Source organism: Gopherus flavomarginatus, chromosome 15 (genome assembly GCF_025201925.1).
Source record: "Gopherus flavomarginatus isolate rGopFla2 chromosome 15, rGopFla2.mat.asm, whole genome shotgun sequence".
NCBI classification, from domain to species: domain Eukaryota; kingdom Metazoa; phylum Chordata; order Testudines; family Testudinidae; genus Gopherus; species Gopherus flavomarginatus.
This window is the reverse complement of record NC_066631.1, coordinates 24615537-24629464: the sequence shown is the minus strand read 5'-3', so window position 1 is coordinate 24629464 and position 13928 is coordinate 24615537. Positions and strand designations below refer to the sequence as shown.

Here is a 13928-nt window from a genome sequence, read left to right as displayed (position 1 = left end):
AAGCAAAAGTCATATCAGCTATGACAAAATATATAGATGAGCAGGTGCTCTCCTTCGCTAAACACTACATGGGTGTCTAAGGATGCGTAAAAAGCAATTTTTTTTGTATTTTATTCTCATGAAAAGACTGTTTGGCAACTAAAGTGAAGGTCATGGGGAAAAATCCTGCCCAACCTCATCCCCATCAAATAGTGACAGAATTTCACTCTGGGAAATCATGAGATCTGGATATTATTCGCAGCTCTGCAGCAGACTGTAACTTGGGACTCTCCATTTCTCAGCCTTGGTCTACTCTTAGAATTTCTGCAGGCGTAGCTATGTTAGTGAGGAGTTTGGGGGAGGAAGCAGGAAATCACACTCCAGTCAACATGGCTACGCTGGCAAAAACTAAATATAGTTGCAGTAATAATAGCAAAAAAAGTCCTTATTCCATTCGGGGAACTGGTCTAAAGCTATATTGGTGAAAGAACGTCTTTTCCGAGTACACCGCTACCTCGATGTAATGCCACCCGATAGAACATGAATTTGGATAAACGCAGTAAAGCAGCGCTCCGGGGGGGCTGGGCTGTGCACTTCGGTGGATCAAAGCAAGTTCAACATAACACAGTTTCACCTATAACGCGGTAAGATTTTTTGGCTCCTGAGGACAGCGTTATATCGAGGTAGAGATGTATAAGCTGAACCATCACTGGGGATGTTTGCCAGCATAGCTTAAGACAAGCCCTCAGCTTTCACCTACCTAACAGGGATGCCAAGAGTTTTAACAACATTTGTAAAAGTGCTTTGAGATTTCCAAAAGGAAGATGCCCAGAGTATACCTTGTAAGAATTACCATACTGGGTCATACCAATGGACCGTTTAGCCCAGTACCCTGTCTCCAAGAGTGGCCAGTACCAGAGCTTCAGAGGGAACATAGAGAACAGGGCAACTCTACCGATATCCTCTCCCAGCTTCTGGCAATCAGATCTAGTCTCCCCAACCATGGGGTTGCGTCCCTGACCATCACGTCTAATAGCCATTGATGGACCTATCCTCCATGAAATTCCCATGGCAGAGTCTAACTGGGTTAAAAAAAGAATGAGATATGCTGATGGCTATCAGTCTGGTACAGAGGCTTGATTCAGCGACAGGTTACATACTATAACTCTGGAATGGCAGCAAACCGTGGCAGTCGTGCACCCAAAGACCCATGAATAAAACTGGGATATGGATGCACATCTTAAATACGAACACTTGCACCAACTGGTGGACTTCTTCATCATTTTAGCCTACAGCGCTTGTTTAGAATGGTCTCCAAACATAGCCTTTTATGTGGTTTAGTTGCCAAAGTCAAAAACTTCAGCCACTTCTGAGGTCAAAACAAAAAACCAACAATACCACACCTACTAATGAGACCAGCCAACACTTCCTATAAACACCACCACCACTTGCTCCAAAATAAAGACAACGCTCCTCTACATAGTAAGGAGGAGGTGTAACGAATGAAGTGCCATGTGCCTCGCAGCCTCCACACTTGTGTTGCATAAAAATCTCCACTGACTCGCAACACAATAAAAAGAAACTTTCTTTGCTCAGCGTAACAGGCAGAGTGGGTAGAGGCTGCAGAGGCAGCTCATGCTAGCAAATGTTCTTGTCATTGACAGCAGGCAACTTTCTAGCTAAGGTATGAAGCATCCGCTTGCCTGTCTGCCTTTTGCCAGTGACACTCTAGTGTCACAAGCCACACGTAGGCACCCAAACAAGCCCCCAAACCAGCCAGATGGAGAAACTTCAGCAATGCAGATGGAATTGTCACAAGGGAGCAAAATGAGAAAGAAATCAGAGTTAAGTGCCCAATACCCAAAGAGAGATAATGGGAACCAGAGAACCCTTCTGGGAACAGTAAAGGAGCTCTGGCTAACTCATCTGCCACCAAGCAGATGTCTTAAATGAAATTTAAGGTTTACCTACTTTTTTCCCAGCATATTCAGGAGTTTTCCCAACTCAAGATCTAAATACTCCTAAAACAGAGCCTCTGCTGCAGCTCTGCTTCTAAGGCAGCTTATATCATCCCTCTTGTGTTCCCCTCTCCGCCCAAAACACCAGCAGGGTTTTAGGGAAATGTGAACTTGGCAGGCCTGCCTGCTTTTGTCTACAGGTACAGCTTAACGTGCTACTGAATCAAAACAAGGCTGAAAGTTCAGTGACGGAGGTGGAGGGGAGCAGATCGGTGACCTGGAAATAGAGCTAAGAATCTGTACTGACCCTACATTTATGGAAAACAAAATTCTGGAGGAATTCTTGTACTAGACAGAAAAAAAAAAGCCCACTAATTATCTAGTAACAGCTTTCCTAAGTTGCAGCAGGTCCTATAGCAAACAATTAACTCTGGAAATGTCCTGAGAGCATTCCCCTATGCAGCAGTATCCCACTAGTTACGTGCCCATTGTTTATATACCGTATGTATAGTTTAATTACTCACTCGACTGTGAGACAGTAACGCTTAGCTAAACCAGCTCCCCATAATATCAGGTCAAAAAAGCAGAGGAAGGAACAGGATCACTCAAGCTCAGGGATAAACACTTATCCAGAGCGGTGACGTATCTGCCAACGTAGCAGCCAGATGTTGCCACCACTAAACAGTGCTCTAGCCTGTATTTGTGAGGTACCGGACGTAAATATTCTAGAAGATTATACAGGCCAGAGACAACGAGCAATTTAAAAACAAAACCAAACATCAATGTGCCACAGAGAAAACTAGTCTCATTAAAAAAGCTGCCAGTTACAATTTTATAGACATTTGACTAGAAAAATAATAATAAATAATAATAATAATCTATTGTTTATAATAGCTTGTTAGAAGCTTGACTGGTTGGGTTATTCTCTACCTTTATTTCCCTCTTTAACCAATACTGTACTGCTATTATGCACACACAATTACAGTTTAGAATAGAGTGAAAATTAACATTTTTGTAAAACTCCCATTCGATTTCAAAAGGGAACTGGGCATCTAACTTCCTTGAGCTACTTTGAAAATCCTAACCTTAAAAACACTATTTACTTCCACTGGGATTTAGGCTCCTAAATCACTTGGGAAAATTTTACCCTGAGGAGTCCAATCGCACCTCCAACGGAAGCTCAGGTGGTTGGGGCACACTCAATGCTACTACTTATAATGTGATCCTTATGGTCACATTATTCTATATATATTTTCCTTCTTACCCCTGGCAGACAGTGCGTATTGCAGTGGGTACAGTGGTGGAAAACGAGGGTCCTACAGAAATTATAATGATTTAAGGAGCTTGTATGGCCCCATTACTGTAATATCAAAGCACTTCACAATCTTTAATATGATCTATCCCCCAGTGACAGTCCTGTGAGGTAGGACAGCATTATTACCTCCATTTTACAGACAGAAAACTGAGGCACAAAGGGTACGTCTACACGGCACTTGGGAGCAAGCCTCCCAGCCCAGGCAGACACACACGCACAAGCGGGGCTTGAGCTAGCCCACTCAAAATAGCAGCATGGATATCGCAGCACAGACTCCAAAGCCGTGTGGGCTTCGGAGCCTGGAGCTGCAGCCAGAGCTGCAATGTCCATGCTAGCGTGAGTCTGTTTATCCAGGCTGGGAAGGCCCCCTCCCAGCTGCAGTGCAGAGAAACCCAGGGACTTGCCAAAGGTCACCCAGGGAGTCTGAGGCAGAGCAGGGAATAGAACCAAGTTCTCCTACATCCTCAGCTAGAGTGCTAACCACCGGACCATCCTGCCTTTCTATTAACTGCTGTGCATGTGTGCAGAGTGAACAGAGTTTGGAGGTTTGGTTTTTAAAGCTGGCAAATGCCTCAGCCTAGCAGAGCAGATTACAATTTGGAGTTAACGCCTCAAGTGCATCCCTTTCCAGTTTTGTCTTAAGGGCTGTAAAGACTCCTAGAAAAATCCTAAAATTTCCTATTACAGCTGTTCCCTTTTCTGCCTGCCCAGAGACTGGTTTAGAAATAAAAAGAGCATATTAACAGTTCTGGATCCCCATCACTAAACACACGTGGCACTGAAGTACTGCTTCAGGTCAGACCCAGGTCACTGCGCATTATAGATCTACGCAGGGTGAAGAATTCATCCATTTACAGCCTGAGCTCTGGAGATGAGTGCAAACCAAACCCAGCATCCAACCACCCCTCCTTACCCCACGCTTTAAGGAAGTTTGGCTCTGCCCATACACGTCAGGCTCTCCACTGCTATGTCAGAGAACCGACTCTAAATAAAGCCCACGCTCTGTGTTATTATGTAAATCACTCTCTCCCACAAGGAGAGGAGAAACCAAGGACACTTGGCTAGATATGAACTCAACAGCTAGCACGACAGAAAGGAAATCCTGTGGGTCTTCCCTGCCTTGGCATGTGTACTCACGCACAGCTGCAGATGGGCCTGTGGCTATCAGCGAATACTAGCAACATCCTCTGCCTCCCCAATCCGCCCCTGCTGGGAAATCTCCTCCCAAAGGGTCTAGTCACTCTGGCTAACTTTGGTTGTCAAGGCTCCCCTCCTCTTCCCCTCGTCTTTGGATCTCATGTCCTCCTCCACATGTCCTCTTGAAGTAAACACTCTTCAGCACATTTCTCCCCAGTAAGCCTGAACCATGTGTCCTCAGCCACATCGAACACCCCCTGCCCAGAGGGGCTCTCCTGCTCTGATCCTGCACCACTGAGGCCAACAGGAGCAGGACCAACCCCTCTAGCTTCAGTGGGGACTTAGCTGTGCATGTGGCTTCCCCCCTCGCCTCCCAATTCCACAGCTAAGGAGGCGACTTGGATCCCCAGCCATTATAGCACCGCTCCTGGATATCAAGTTACTCTGTTTCGGTCAGTGGTTCCACCTCTGTTCTCAGACCCCTCCTTTGAGGAGTCACTCAGGCTTCATTACTGCCCCTTGCACAAACTCCTCCTTGCTTGGCCGCTTTCTACCCTAAGCACAGACTTCTGTGCCTCTAATCAATAGCTCTGCCTCCCTAGACACCCTCTCTGACATCTCCATCAGGCCAACTCCCATTTTTATCTCCACATCTGTACACTTCGGTCTTCAGAACCTGGGTTTCAGGCCTCAAACAGCCCCGTCCTCCTCCATGACTCAGACCATATTCCTCTGTACTGCCCACATTCTTGAAGTCATCATTTGTGACCTGAGCTCTCCTCCTCCAGCTCCTCCCTTCATCTCTAATGTCTGCCCCTTGCCACCACCTAACTCCCTCCGCTGCCATCACCTCCTTCAGCAGCTTCCTCTCTCTGCTGCCACTTGCCTTCTTCTACATCACACGAAATATGGCCCCACCACACGCCAAGCCACACCACACAAACACTGGCTCCCCATTCGTCTCAGAAATGCCCTTCTCCAGGGATCTACTCCAGACTACTAGAATCTTCTTGTCTCCTCCTGACTTCTTCCTCAGTGTACTCCAGCAGCAGCTGCCCCCTCTGACCCTTCTGTAAATCCAGGAGCCTCCTCCTACAGAGCCCCTACCATCTTTCTATCTCTCCTCCCTCAGACACTGGCCTCATGACCGAATGCTTTAAAACTGTCATACCACATCATCTTCTACAATTCATACACCTCTGCTGCCTCCTAAGTTTTTGTGCCATGAAGTGTCCTGGGATACAGTCTGCGTGAAAAATCTTCCAGGAAACACAGCTGGATCATATTTAACAGGACCAGCTTTAGGATAACTTCTTTTAAAGGTGTCACACAGTTCTGAAGAGTTTCCCTACACTTAACAGCAAGCACACCCAAAGAAAGAAAAGTTGCTGCCAACCCTTCTAAATCAAACATTACGGCATCAGGGTTAAGAGAAAAATCTTTTGGCGGACTAAAGAGCAACATAGGTTCAAATCCAAGCGTAAGTTGATATGGCCTATAATTGGTTCCCAAGCCAAAAAACACAGGCGAAAAGAAAAAAAAAATGGAAGACATCAAACAACCGATGCATTCAGCTACTCTTGAAAACGTCAGTGTTTTCATTTAAATTATTTTTTTAAATAACCTTCAGTTTCATGGATCATAAAGTTAATTTGGAGTTACTTCCCTTCCCGATAACGAGCCAGCACCACTCTCCTTTACATTAGCTAATGTTTGTTCAGCATTCTGAAAATAGAAAGTGCTTCATAGAGCTAAGTGTTATTATCATCGCCAGGGTCACCCAGGAGGCACATCACCTTGGCACTTACTTCAACGCCCGTCTGCTCGCCCTTTCCCCCTCACAATCCTGTTCTCACAAAGAGCTGGTCTATACTTACAGCTGAGGCCAAGCTGGCTACATTGCTCGGAGTTGTGAAAAATGTTGTGCACTAAAGGATTCTTCTGTCAATCTGGCAACCACCTCTCAGAGAGGTGGATCACCTACACGGACGGAAAAACCCCTTCCGCCTACACTATGGCATTACAGTGGCACAGCTGCAGTGCCGTAGCTGTGCGGCTGTCACGTAAACGTACTCTACATTCTGGCCCTTCCTCGGTATCACAGCTAGAGGCAGTCCTTTTCTCTTCACTTTTACAGCTAAGACTCCAGCCCCTACCGTGGGCATCTCTCACCTTGCAATTGTGGCCTGTTTTCTGCCCTTCCCATGCCCCACTGCAGCATAGCCAGGAAAACTCAACCCTGCACCCAGCGAAGGCCAGACAACTCACTCTAGCAGGAGCAGGACTGCTCCCTATGCCAACCTCCTAATGCCTTCCTTTTCCTGCCACTCCAACTGCATTACCCCTCTTCCTCAAACACCTCCACTGGCCTCCTATCTTTTAAACATCTGTAGTGGTCCAGTAGCATCCGGTGGTCCCTGCCAAGCGCCGGCCCCCATTGTACTAGGTGCTGTACACATGCCTAGTAAGAGAAAATGCCTGCCTCAAAGGGCTTACAACAGAGATGGATGAGACAAAGGGTGGGAAGGGAAACAAAGGCATAGAGGGGATGTTACTCACCCACGGTCTGGACAGAGCTGGATATGGACACCAAGTTTTCTGACTCCCAGTTCAGCATCCCTATCCACTGGACCACGCTGCCTCTCAACTCATCCATGCTCATTTCCTCCTGCTTGGTTTTGTTTCCTTCCATCTCCTACCAGATTCATGCCCTGTATCACAGAGTCTACTACTGCAACATGCTCATGCTGTCTGCTAAGCCCCTGTCCTTCCCTCCTTCACGCCCCTCTTCGCGAGCCCTCTTTTTCAGGAGGCATCATTGCTACATTCACCTCACCAAGCTGCATCCATTGTCACGGGCATATATTAGTTAATATTCTCACAGAGTTTGCCAGGTGCTATTACTGTGCTTCACTGACAAAAAACCTGGCCGGGCAACTTAACGGGATTTGTGGTCATTGGGCGGTTCACGTGAGGATGTGTCGCACAGCTGGACCACACAAGCAGCCAAACATCTAACAACACTGCTGACCCCTGACTACTGATCTGGTAAGTAAGCTAGTTTATAATTTTTATTTTGTTGTAACAAAAGTCAGTTTTATACTTTTTTAAAATATATACATATAAGTGGTACCACACTATTTTAATATTATGGTTGGGGTATAAGCATCATAATATTATTAATACCTATTTTTAAAGCTCAAAAAGATCTCAGTTATACACACACACACACACTTCTGCCTCAACAAATAATGCAATTGAAAACAAAAAGAATTCTTTATTAGTCAGTTTATTTTTTATTCAAAGAAACAAAACGTAAGGGGAAACCTCAGCATTAAGGTAAAGGTAATGTTAACAAAATGTCAATTTCTTGTTTGGGTTTTTATGAATTTGTTTGCACTTTTAAATATAGTTATAAAAATGTTTAAAAATAAATTTCTGCATAAAGCTAACTAAACAATTTCAACAGGTTTCCACCTTTGGCTCCCAAACACAAAGTGTCATAAAAATGTAAATACCCTCAAAGTGTTTGGTTTAATTGTTATACACTTTTGTTTTTTGTTATGTTAAAGGGAATTATTGATTGTTAAAATTTGTGCTTCTAAATAGTTAAAAGTGGCATTAGTATCACAAGCAAATTAACTCTAAAAAGCTTGGTAAAAATTATGTTACTAACTCTTTTGCTAAAACAGAGTGCTGCTCAGCCGGGGAATGCAATACACCTCATAGAAGGTTGTAAGCATCTATCCTAGCAGTTAAGCATTACATTTAGTATAAAATATTAGTAATGCACCCTAAGTAAAAATGAATAGCTATGCAACAATTGCAAAATTATAGCTTGTGTTATAAAAAACTTGGTCCCCATTACATTGTTAAACTTCTGTGCATTAAATTTGGGTTACTGAAAACAAGACGAAATGTTAAAAAAAAAATTATTATGTTAACTAACTAGCTGTTTAAGGTTGTATCGGACAGACCAAAGACGCCAAAAGATATCACACAGCCAAATATCTAACAACACTCACTAGATCTTCAACTGAATTACTCTGAAGCCTTGCACCTCACAGGCCAAAATTTCCAGCCATGTCTAGCGGTTTGGTCAGAACAAGACCACTTGGTTTGGCAGGAACAGGATTAAGTGCTAAGTATCTGCCCTCTGAAACTCAGGCCCCTTTAAGATCTCTCAAACTGGGCACCAAAAAAATCACTTTTGAATATTTATTTGTTTTTCGTTCCACCCCACCTGGTAAATAACTATAATAATCTCTTCCTCTTCCTTCACAAGGAGTTTGAGGATTTGTTATTAGCTTGTAATGTATATTTTAAACATGTGAAGTGAAATGCAAGTGCTAAGTATTATTACTTTTATTCAGGTTTCTCGTCCAATAAATTAATTGAAAGCAACGCACTTGCTCAATACAGTGGTGTTCTGTGATCACACACATTCATAACGAACTCTGGGTAATCTAAAACAAGTTATGCAATTTTACATAAGAAATTATTTACACATGGCCTCAAACTCAGCAAACTCTTGCACGGTATAAAATGCAATGACAGTTCATAGCTACCAAAAAACTATTGACTGACAGTCTCTGTCCCAGGCAGAAGACCAAGCACACCAAAAGCAATTAACTCCACAGGTGCCCCCATGAGACACTGTTGCATAGGGGTTCTCTCTATCTTAGGGGGACCCCCCTTCTTTGTACCATAAGTATCAGATTTCCTGCACCAGTTTTCTACATCCTGCCCGCATTTCCCTCAACAGAAATGTTCTCTTCACTTGGCTAACGTTTTGGCAGCCCCAAAATATCCAGCAGTTTTACATTTATGACATACAGTGAAAAAGGAGGCTCTGAGGTCATCTGGTACAACCAGCTGGTTTCTCCCATCTTTTATGCAATCTCTCATCTGTCAACCCTGAGATTCCCCACTGTGACCAGAAAGCTTTTACTGTGGTATTCTGAGGGGATGCTACATTGCAAAGTAGCTGTATTTGCCAAATGATTTTCTAATGACAGACTGTTCTAAATCAGGATCCTCTCTTTGGGAAGCTTTTAGTGCTCTGGAGTCCATTTCTGAAACCTCACATCCTGTGCTCCAGGGAGTGAACCAGGAACCACTGCATTTCTGCAAATGAAGGGAAGAGAGGAGACAGCCATCTCTTCCAGAGAACACTCATTCCTTTGAGTAACCAATTCCTTGCTCTCCCGCCTGAGGCAGTGTTTGACATTAGCCTCCCAAGGAGGCCATCAGCACTACCATGATTGTGCCCACAGCTATTGTGTGACTATGAAGTCACAGCATGGCAGTTTTTCCCCAACCACCTGGCAAGGGGCCCCTTAGGATTCCTGAATCTAAAGAGCTACTGCCCAGATGACCAGTCTATCCTGGCCCATACAGATAAGTGGTGAAAAATTTCCGATACGAACTCCTGGCAGTGGTTACATCTATCAGATTTCTTCTGCAATAAGCTATTAGCCTCTCAACGTCTCTGTGTTCTTGTGTCACGACTGTCCCCAAACTGGGCGCATTAGCATCTGTAGAGAGGCCAAGACAGGAGTAGTCACGAGAACCCAATTCTAAATCACATTCAGCGTGTCCTTTGGAGGATCCTCCTCATCCCACTTTCTGTGGGGATTCCTCAGGGCTCTGGTCCTGGGTCCCCTTCTCTTCTACCTCTCCACCTTAACGCTAAGAAATTTCAACCACAAATTCGACTACCAACTCTATGTGGTCAACTCACAGATCTACCTTTCTACTCCAGACCTGTCGCATATCCGAAGGGGAAAACCATTCTCCCTGTCTCTCTTACATCTCCTTAGGGATGTCTAGTCATTAGTTCAACATGGCTGAAATAGAGTTTGTATCTCTTCCTGTCTCCTCCTCTCCCAGCTCCCGACTCACTCCCAGTTACCTCCTTTCTCAGTTACTGTGGGCAATATCACCCTAGCTGCCCATCCCCCTACATACACACACACTTTCACCTCTGTGATAATTCACTGCATTTATTTGCTTTTGATAACCCAGGTAAATTTTGCAAATGCATTGGCTATAACTGCACATGGATTTCCAGTGTAATACTGTTGTATGTTGTGCTGCTCTTCTATAGTATTTCAATGATTTCAAAACTCTCTGCAAACATTAATGCTCACAGGTAGGCATTCTATCCATTATACAGCTGGGTAAGCAGAGGTAGATAGAGGTTAATTGTCCTCCCCAAAGTTGCCATTGACACCAGTGGAGATTGGACTGCATGAGGTGACCCCTGGCTTATAAACTTTTAATATTACGCACCTATTCTTCTCTGCAAGCTAACACTAGATATATTCTCACCCACCCTTACAAATCCTAGGCTAGGAGCAAATGGGAACCTTTGTCCAGCTACGCAATGCCTAGAAGTCACATTAGCATCTATACAGATTTATCAAGGTTACTGATAATCAACAGCAGATAGCTAAACCTTAACAGCTGGTGTTTTCCTGGCTAGCTCACTGGAGCAGAGGTCACAGAAGCGTTCAAATCATAAATGCGCATTCACAGAAAATGAGACGGAGGGAAATAAAAATACAAAAAATCAGAGCTATCACCCGCCTAAAGCATCAGCATCTTCCTTTCATACAAAATTCTTTAGCTGAACACAAAGTGAGGTCAGATCACACCTTGACTACAAACAGAAGTTTTTGCAATCCTACTAAGTACCTTCCAATCACATGCAGAGTATACAGAGCTTGCTGTAGTGGAAACAGGGCTGGTCTCACTGGGTCAAAACGTAACCCCTAGCCCCAGGCCCAAGAAGCCACAGGAGGGATAGACAGTCATGCAGCTTCTGCTGCTCCAGCCAGTCTAGTGTGAGCCAACACAGTAAAGCAGTTGGCTTCACCAGAGAGAGTCTGCTCCTTGTGCATTGTCAAGGAACCAGCGTAAGGTCAGGAGAAAGAACAGGAAATTGCTTTTTTGCCAGTTTTCATTTTATCACTCCAGAGATTACAGTTCAAAAGTGGAATGTACACTTGTTGCCCAGACACCATCAGACCAGCCCTGTTTATCCATCATAAATATTTACATATAAGCCACTAAACTCAACTTTTGCAGACAAGTGGGCTCAGTAGTTCTTATTTCTGTACAGATGAGAGCAGCTCAGTAGTGGCCGTAACTGCACTATTTTCTCTAACATCTAAAAATACGTAATGTATCAGTGAGAAACTTTACTGGGTCTAGATTTCCACTTGGCTCCATGCTGTGTCTTTAACACGGATTAGTTTCGCTGGGATCTCATGTAGGCATTAAGCCATGAGCTTCAAATATACCTGACAGTCAAAGTCTGAAGATAAAGAACAAAAGGGCGACACACAACCACAGAGATAAGAACTATGTATAAATAAAGGACAAAATAAAGGGCTGGCTATTTACATGCACAATGAAACGACACATCTTGCATCACAAGACATGCTGCCAAGTCAACTGTATTTCCCTATGTTCCACTTCCAGTTTCAAAATCACTTTGATATCTTTAATAGACCTTAAAAAAACCTCCCTGGGGTCCCAACAAGAATGTCACAGGCAGCCATTTGGCAGAGAGAAATCTGGGTGGAAAAGGGAGGGTACCAGCACTTCTTGGTTTAAGACACAAACACAAGATCACACGGGTAGGAGCAGAAGAATCGATTTACCAAAGCCAACTTTCCAAAGTACCATAGAGGGCAGCTCAAATGAAAGGAAAGCCTACAGCGTGCCGGGTAGAGGAAGCTTCACTGTCCCTTGAAAAATGTCCTAGTTCAAAGCAGCTTTCAACTGCAATTTTGATATTACACAACAGCCGCTCAGTTATGCAGAGCCACACACACCTGCCTGAAATAAACATTCCTCAGTTCATTTGCTCCCACAATTTACAATGATCTGCTCTGGATTCGGAGACTATTAATAGTTGTGTGTGGTTTCTCCTCTTTCTCAAACTCCTTCCCCACCCCTCTTCCCACCTCAGATAGATTTCAGCTGGGGTGTGGAAGGGAGAGCAAAGGCCTTGCCAGTTCATGCTTTTCCCTCTAGGATGCTGTATGGACAAGTTCCACTCTGTGTGTGCAGATGCCAAGCCTTTCTCCCCAGTTAATGAGCACTGCCAATTAGCAAGGGCTATAACCAACTCCTCTTCCTTTCCTCACCCCCACCGCTCATCCTTTCATTATGGAGCATTTGGAGTGGGGAGGAAGATCAATTACATCGACCTTAGGGCGGGGAGAATAGTTCTCTCTCTTTTTTAAATCCTTCCTCCTTCTAAAGCAGGAGTTAGCCAAGCAGTTGCTCAGCAGATCACCCCCCCTCAGATCTAGTTGCAGGGGATCCCAGTCTAGACGCTATGGGGCTGAGTAGGGGGGTGATGGTTTCTGCCACCCCAGGACAGGCATGTTCTGTTTTCCAAAGAGCGGTCAGAATACAAGCCAAGATGTGGGACAGGAAGGGCTGCCCGGGAAAAGTCCGAATTACCCTGATCGCTTTGCAGACACACGCCAATCTTCTGGGGATTTTTTGGCTGGGTGGTTTTTGTTTTGGTTTTTTTAAAGGAACGAATGCATTTAAAGTGACTGTTATCCATTCAGCTCCTTCTGGCATGCAAAGCCCCCCTCCCCCTTAATCACACACCAGCCAAGAGGGATTCCCCCCCGTGCTTGTTTTGGAGAAAGTAAATCTGCAGGGGGGGAACCCCACCTTACCTAGTGCCTTTGCTAATCGCTTCTTCTTTCAACTCTTCCTCCTTCTCTCCTTGTACAACGAGGATCCGTAAAGTAATGGGGGGGGGGGAGTTTGGGAAGGAAATGAGCAAGTGTGTTTGGAGGGGGAAGAGAAAAAACAATCCAAATATCCCCTGGATCAACTGCTGGAGGAGGAGCGCGCGGCTGGGTTTCTGTCCCCTTCCATCTGCTGCTGTGTTTATAATCCAGAGCCAGGGGGGCTGTTTTTCCCGGAAAGCTCCTCGCCTCTCCTCTCTCCCTTTCTAAGATGTCTGTCTGCGGCTGCTGCTCTCTTCGCCGGAGCCTTTGCAAAGGAGCAAGTTTGCAATCCGGCTCTGGCGGCGGCTGCTCCTGCAGCCTGCCTGCTCCTCCCCCGCGAGCCGGGCTGGGTGGGGAGGGGCCGGGGGCAGGGAGATTGATAGCAGCGATCCCCAAAGCTTCCCAGCAGCCCGGCTTGCACCAAACAAACAGCTTGGCTTGCAACAGCCGAGTCCCCGGGCTTCTGCAAGGGGCCGGTGCCAGAGCCTCTGCACTGCACCGCACCGGGTCCGTTCACACGCCGCTTGCCCTTTTCTTTTATCGGTAGGAATATTTTTTTCTCCAACGCAATTCGTTTTTGCAAAGCGGGAGGCGACTCTGGGCATTGCAGCCAGCAGGGCACGGCCCGTGCTACCCACTGTCCTGCAATATTCACCGGGCTGTTTACAAGGCTGAAATGAGACACGGCAAGCGGGAAATCTGGGAGCCAATTCTGCTAAAAACAAATAAATAACAAATCTGGAGGATAGCATGAGAACTTCATTTGGGGCGCAA

The 13928-nt window shown here is 45.2% G+C and overlaps 1 protein-coding gene across 12 annotated transcripts in view; it reads right to left on the bottom strand.

Moving 5' to 3' along the window:
- Positions 1-13474, bottom strand: part of NCOR2 (nuclear receptor corepressor 2) — a 403768-nt gene extending 390294 nt beyond the window's left edge. For 5 of the 12 annotated variants that reach the window (XM_050923437.1, XM_050923442.1, XM_050923438.1 and 2 more), the window contains exon 1: positions 13098-13474. The gene's annotated coding sequence lies outside the window, so the exon portion shown is untranslated. The remainder of the gene's footprint in view (positions 1-13097) is intronic. The other 7 variants (XM_050923446.1, XM_050923447.1, XM_050923443.1 and 4 more) reach the window with 2 other exon arrangements.
- Between the last annotated feature and the right edge of the window lie 454 nt (positions 13475-13928).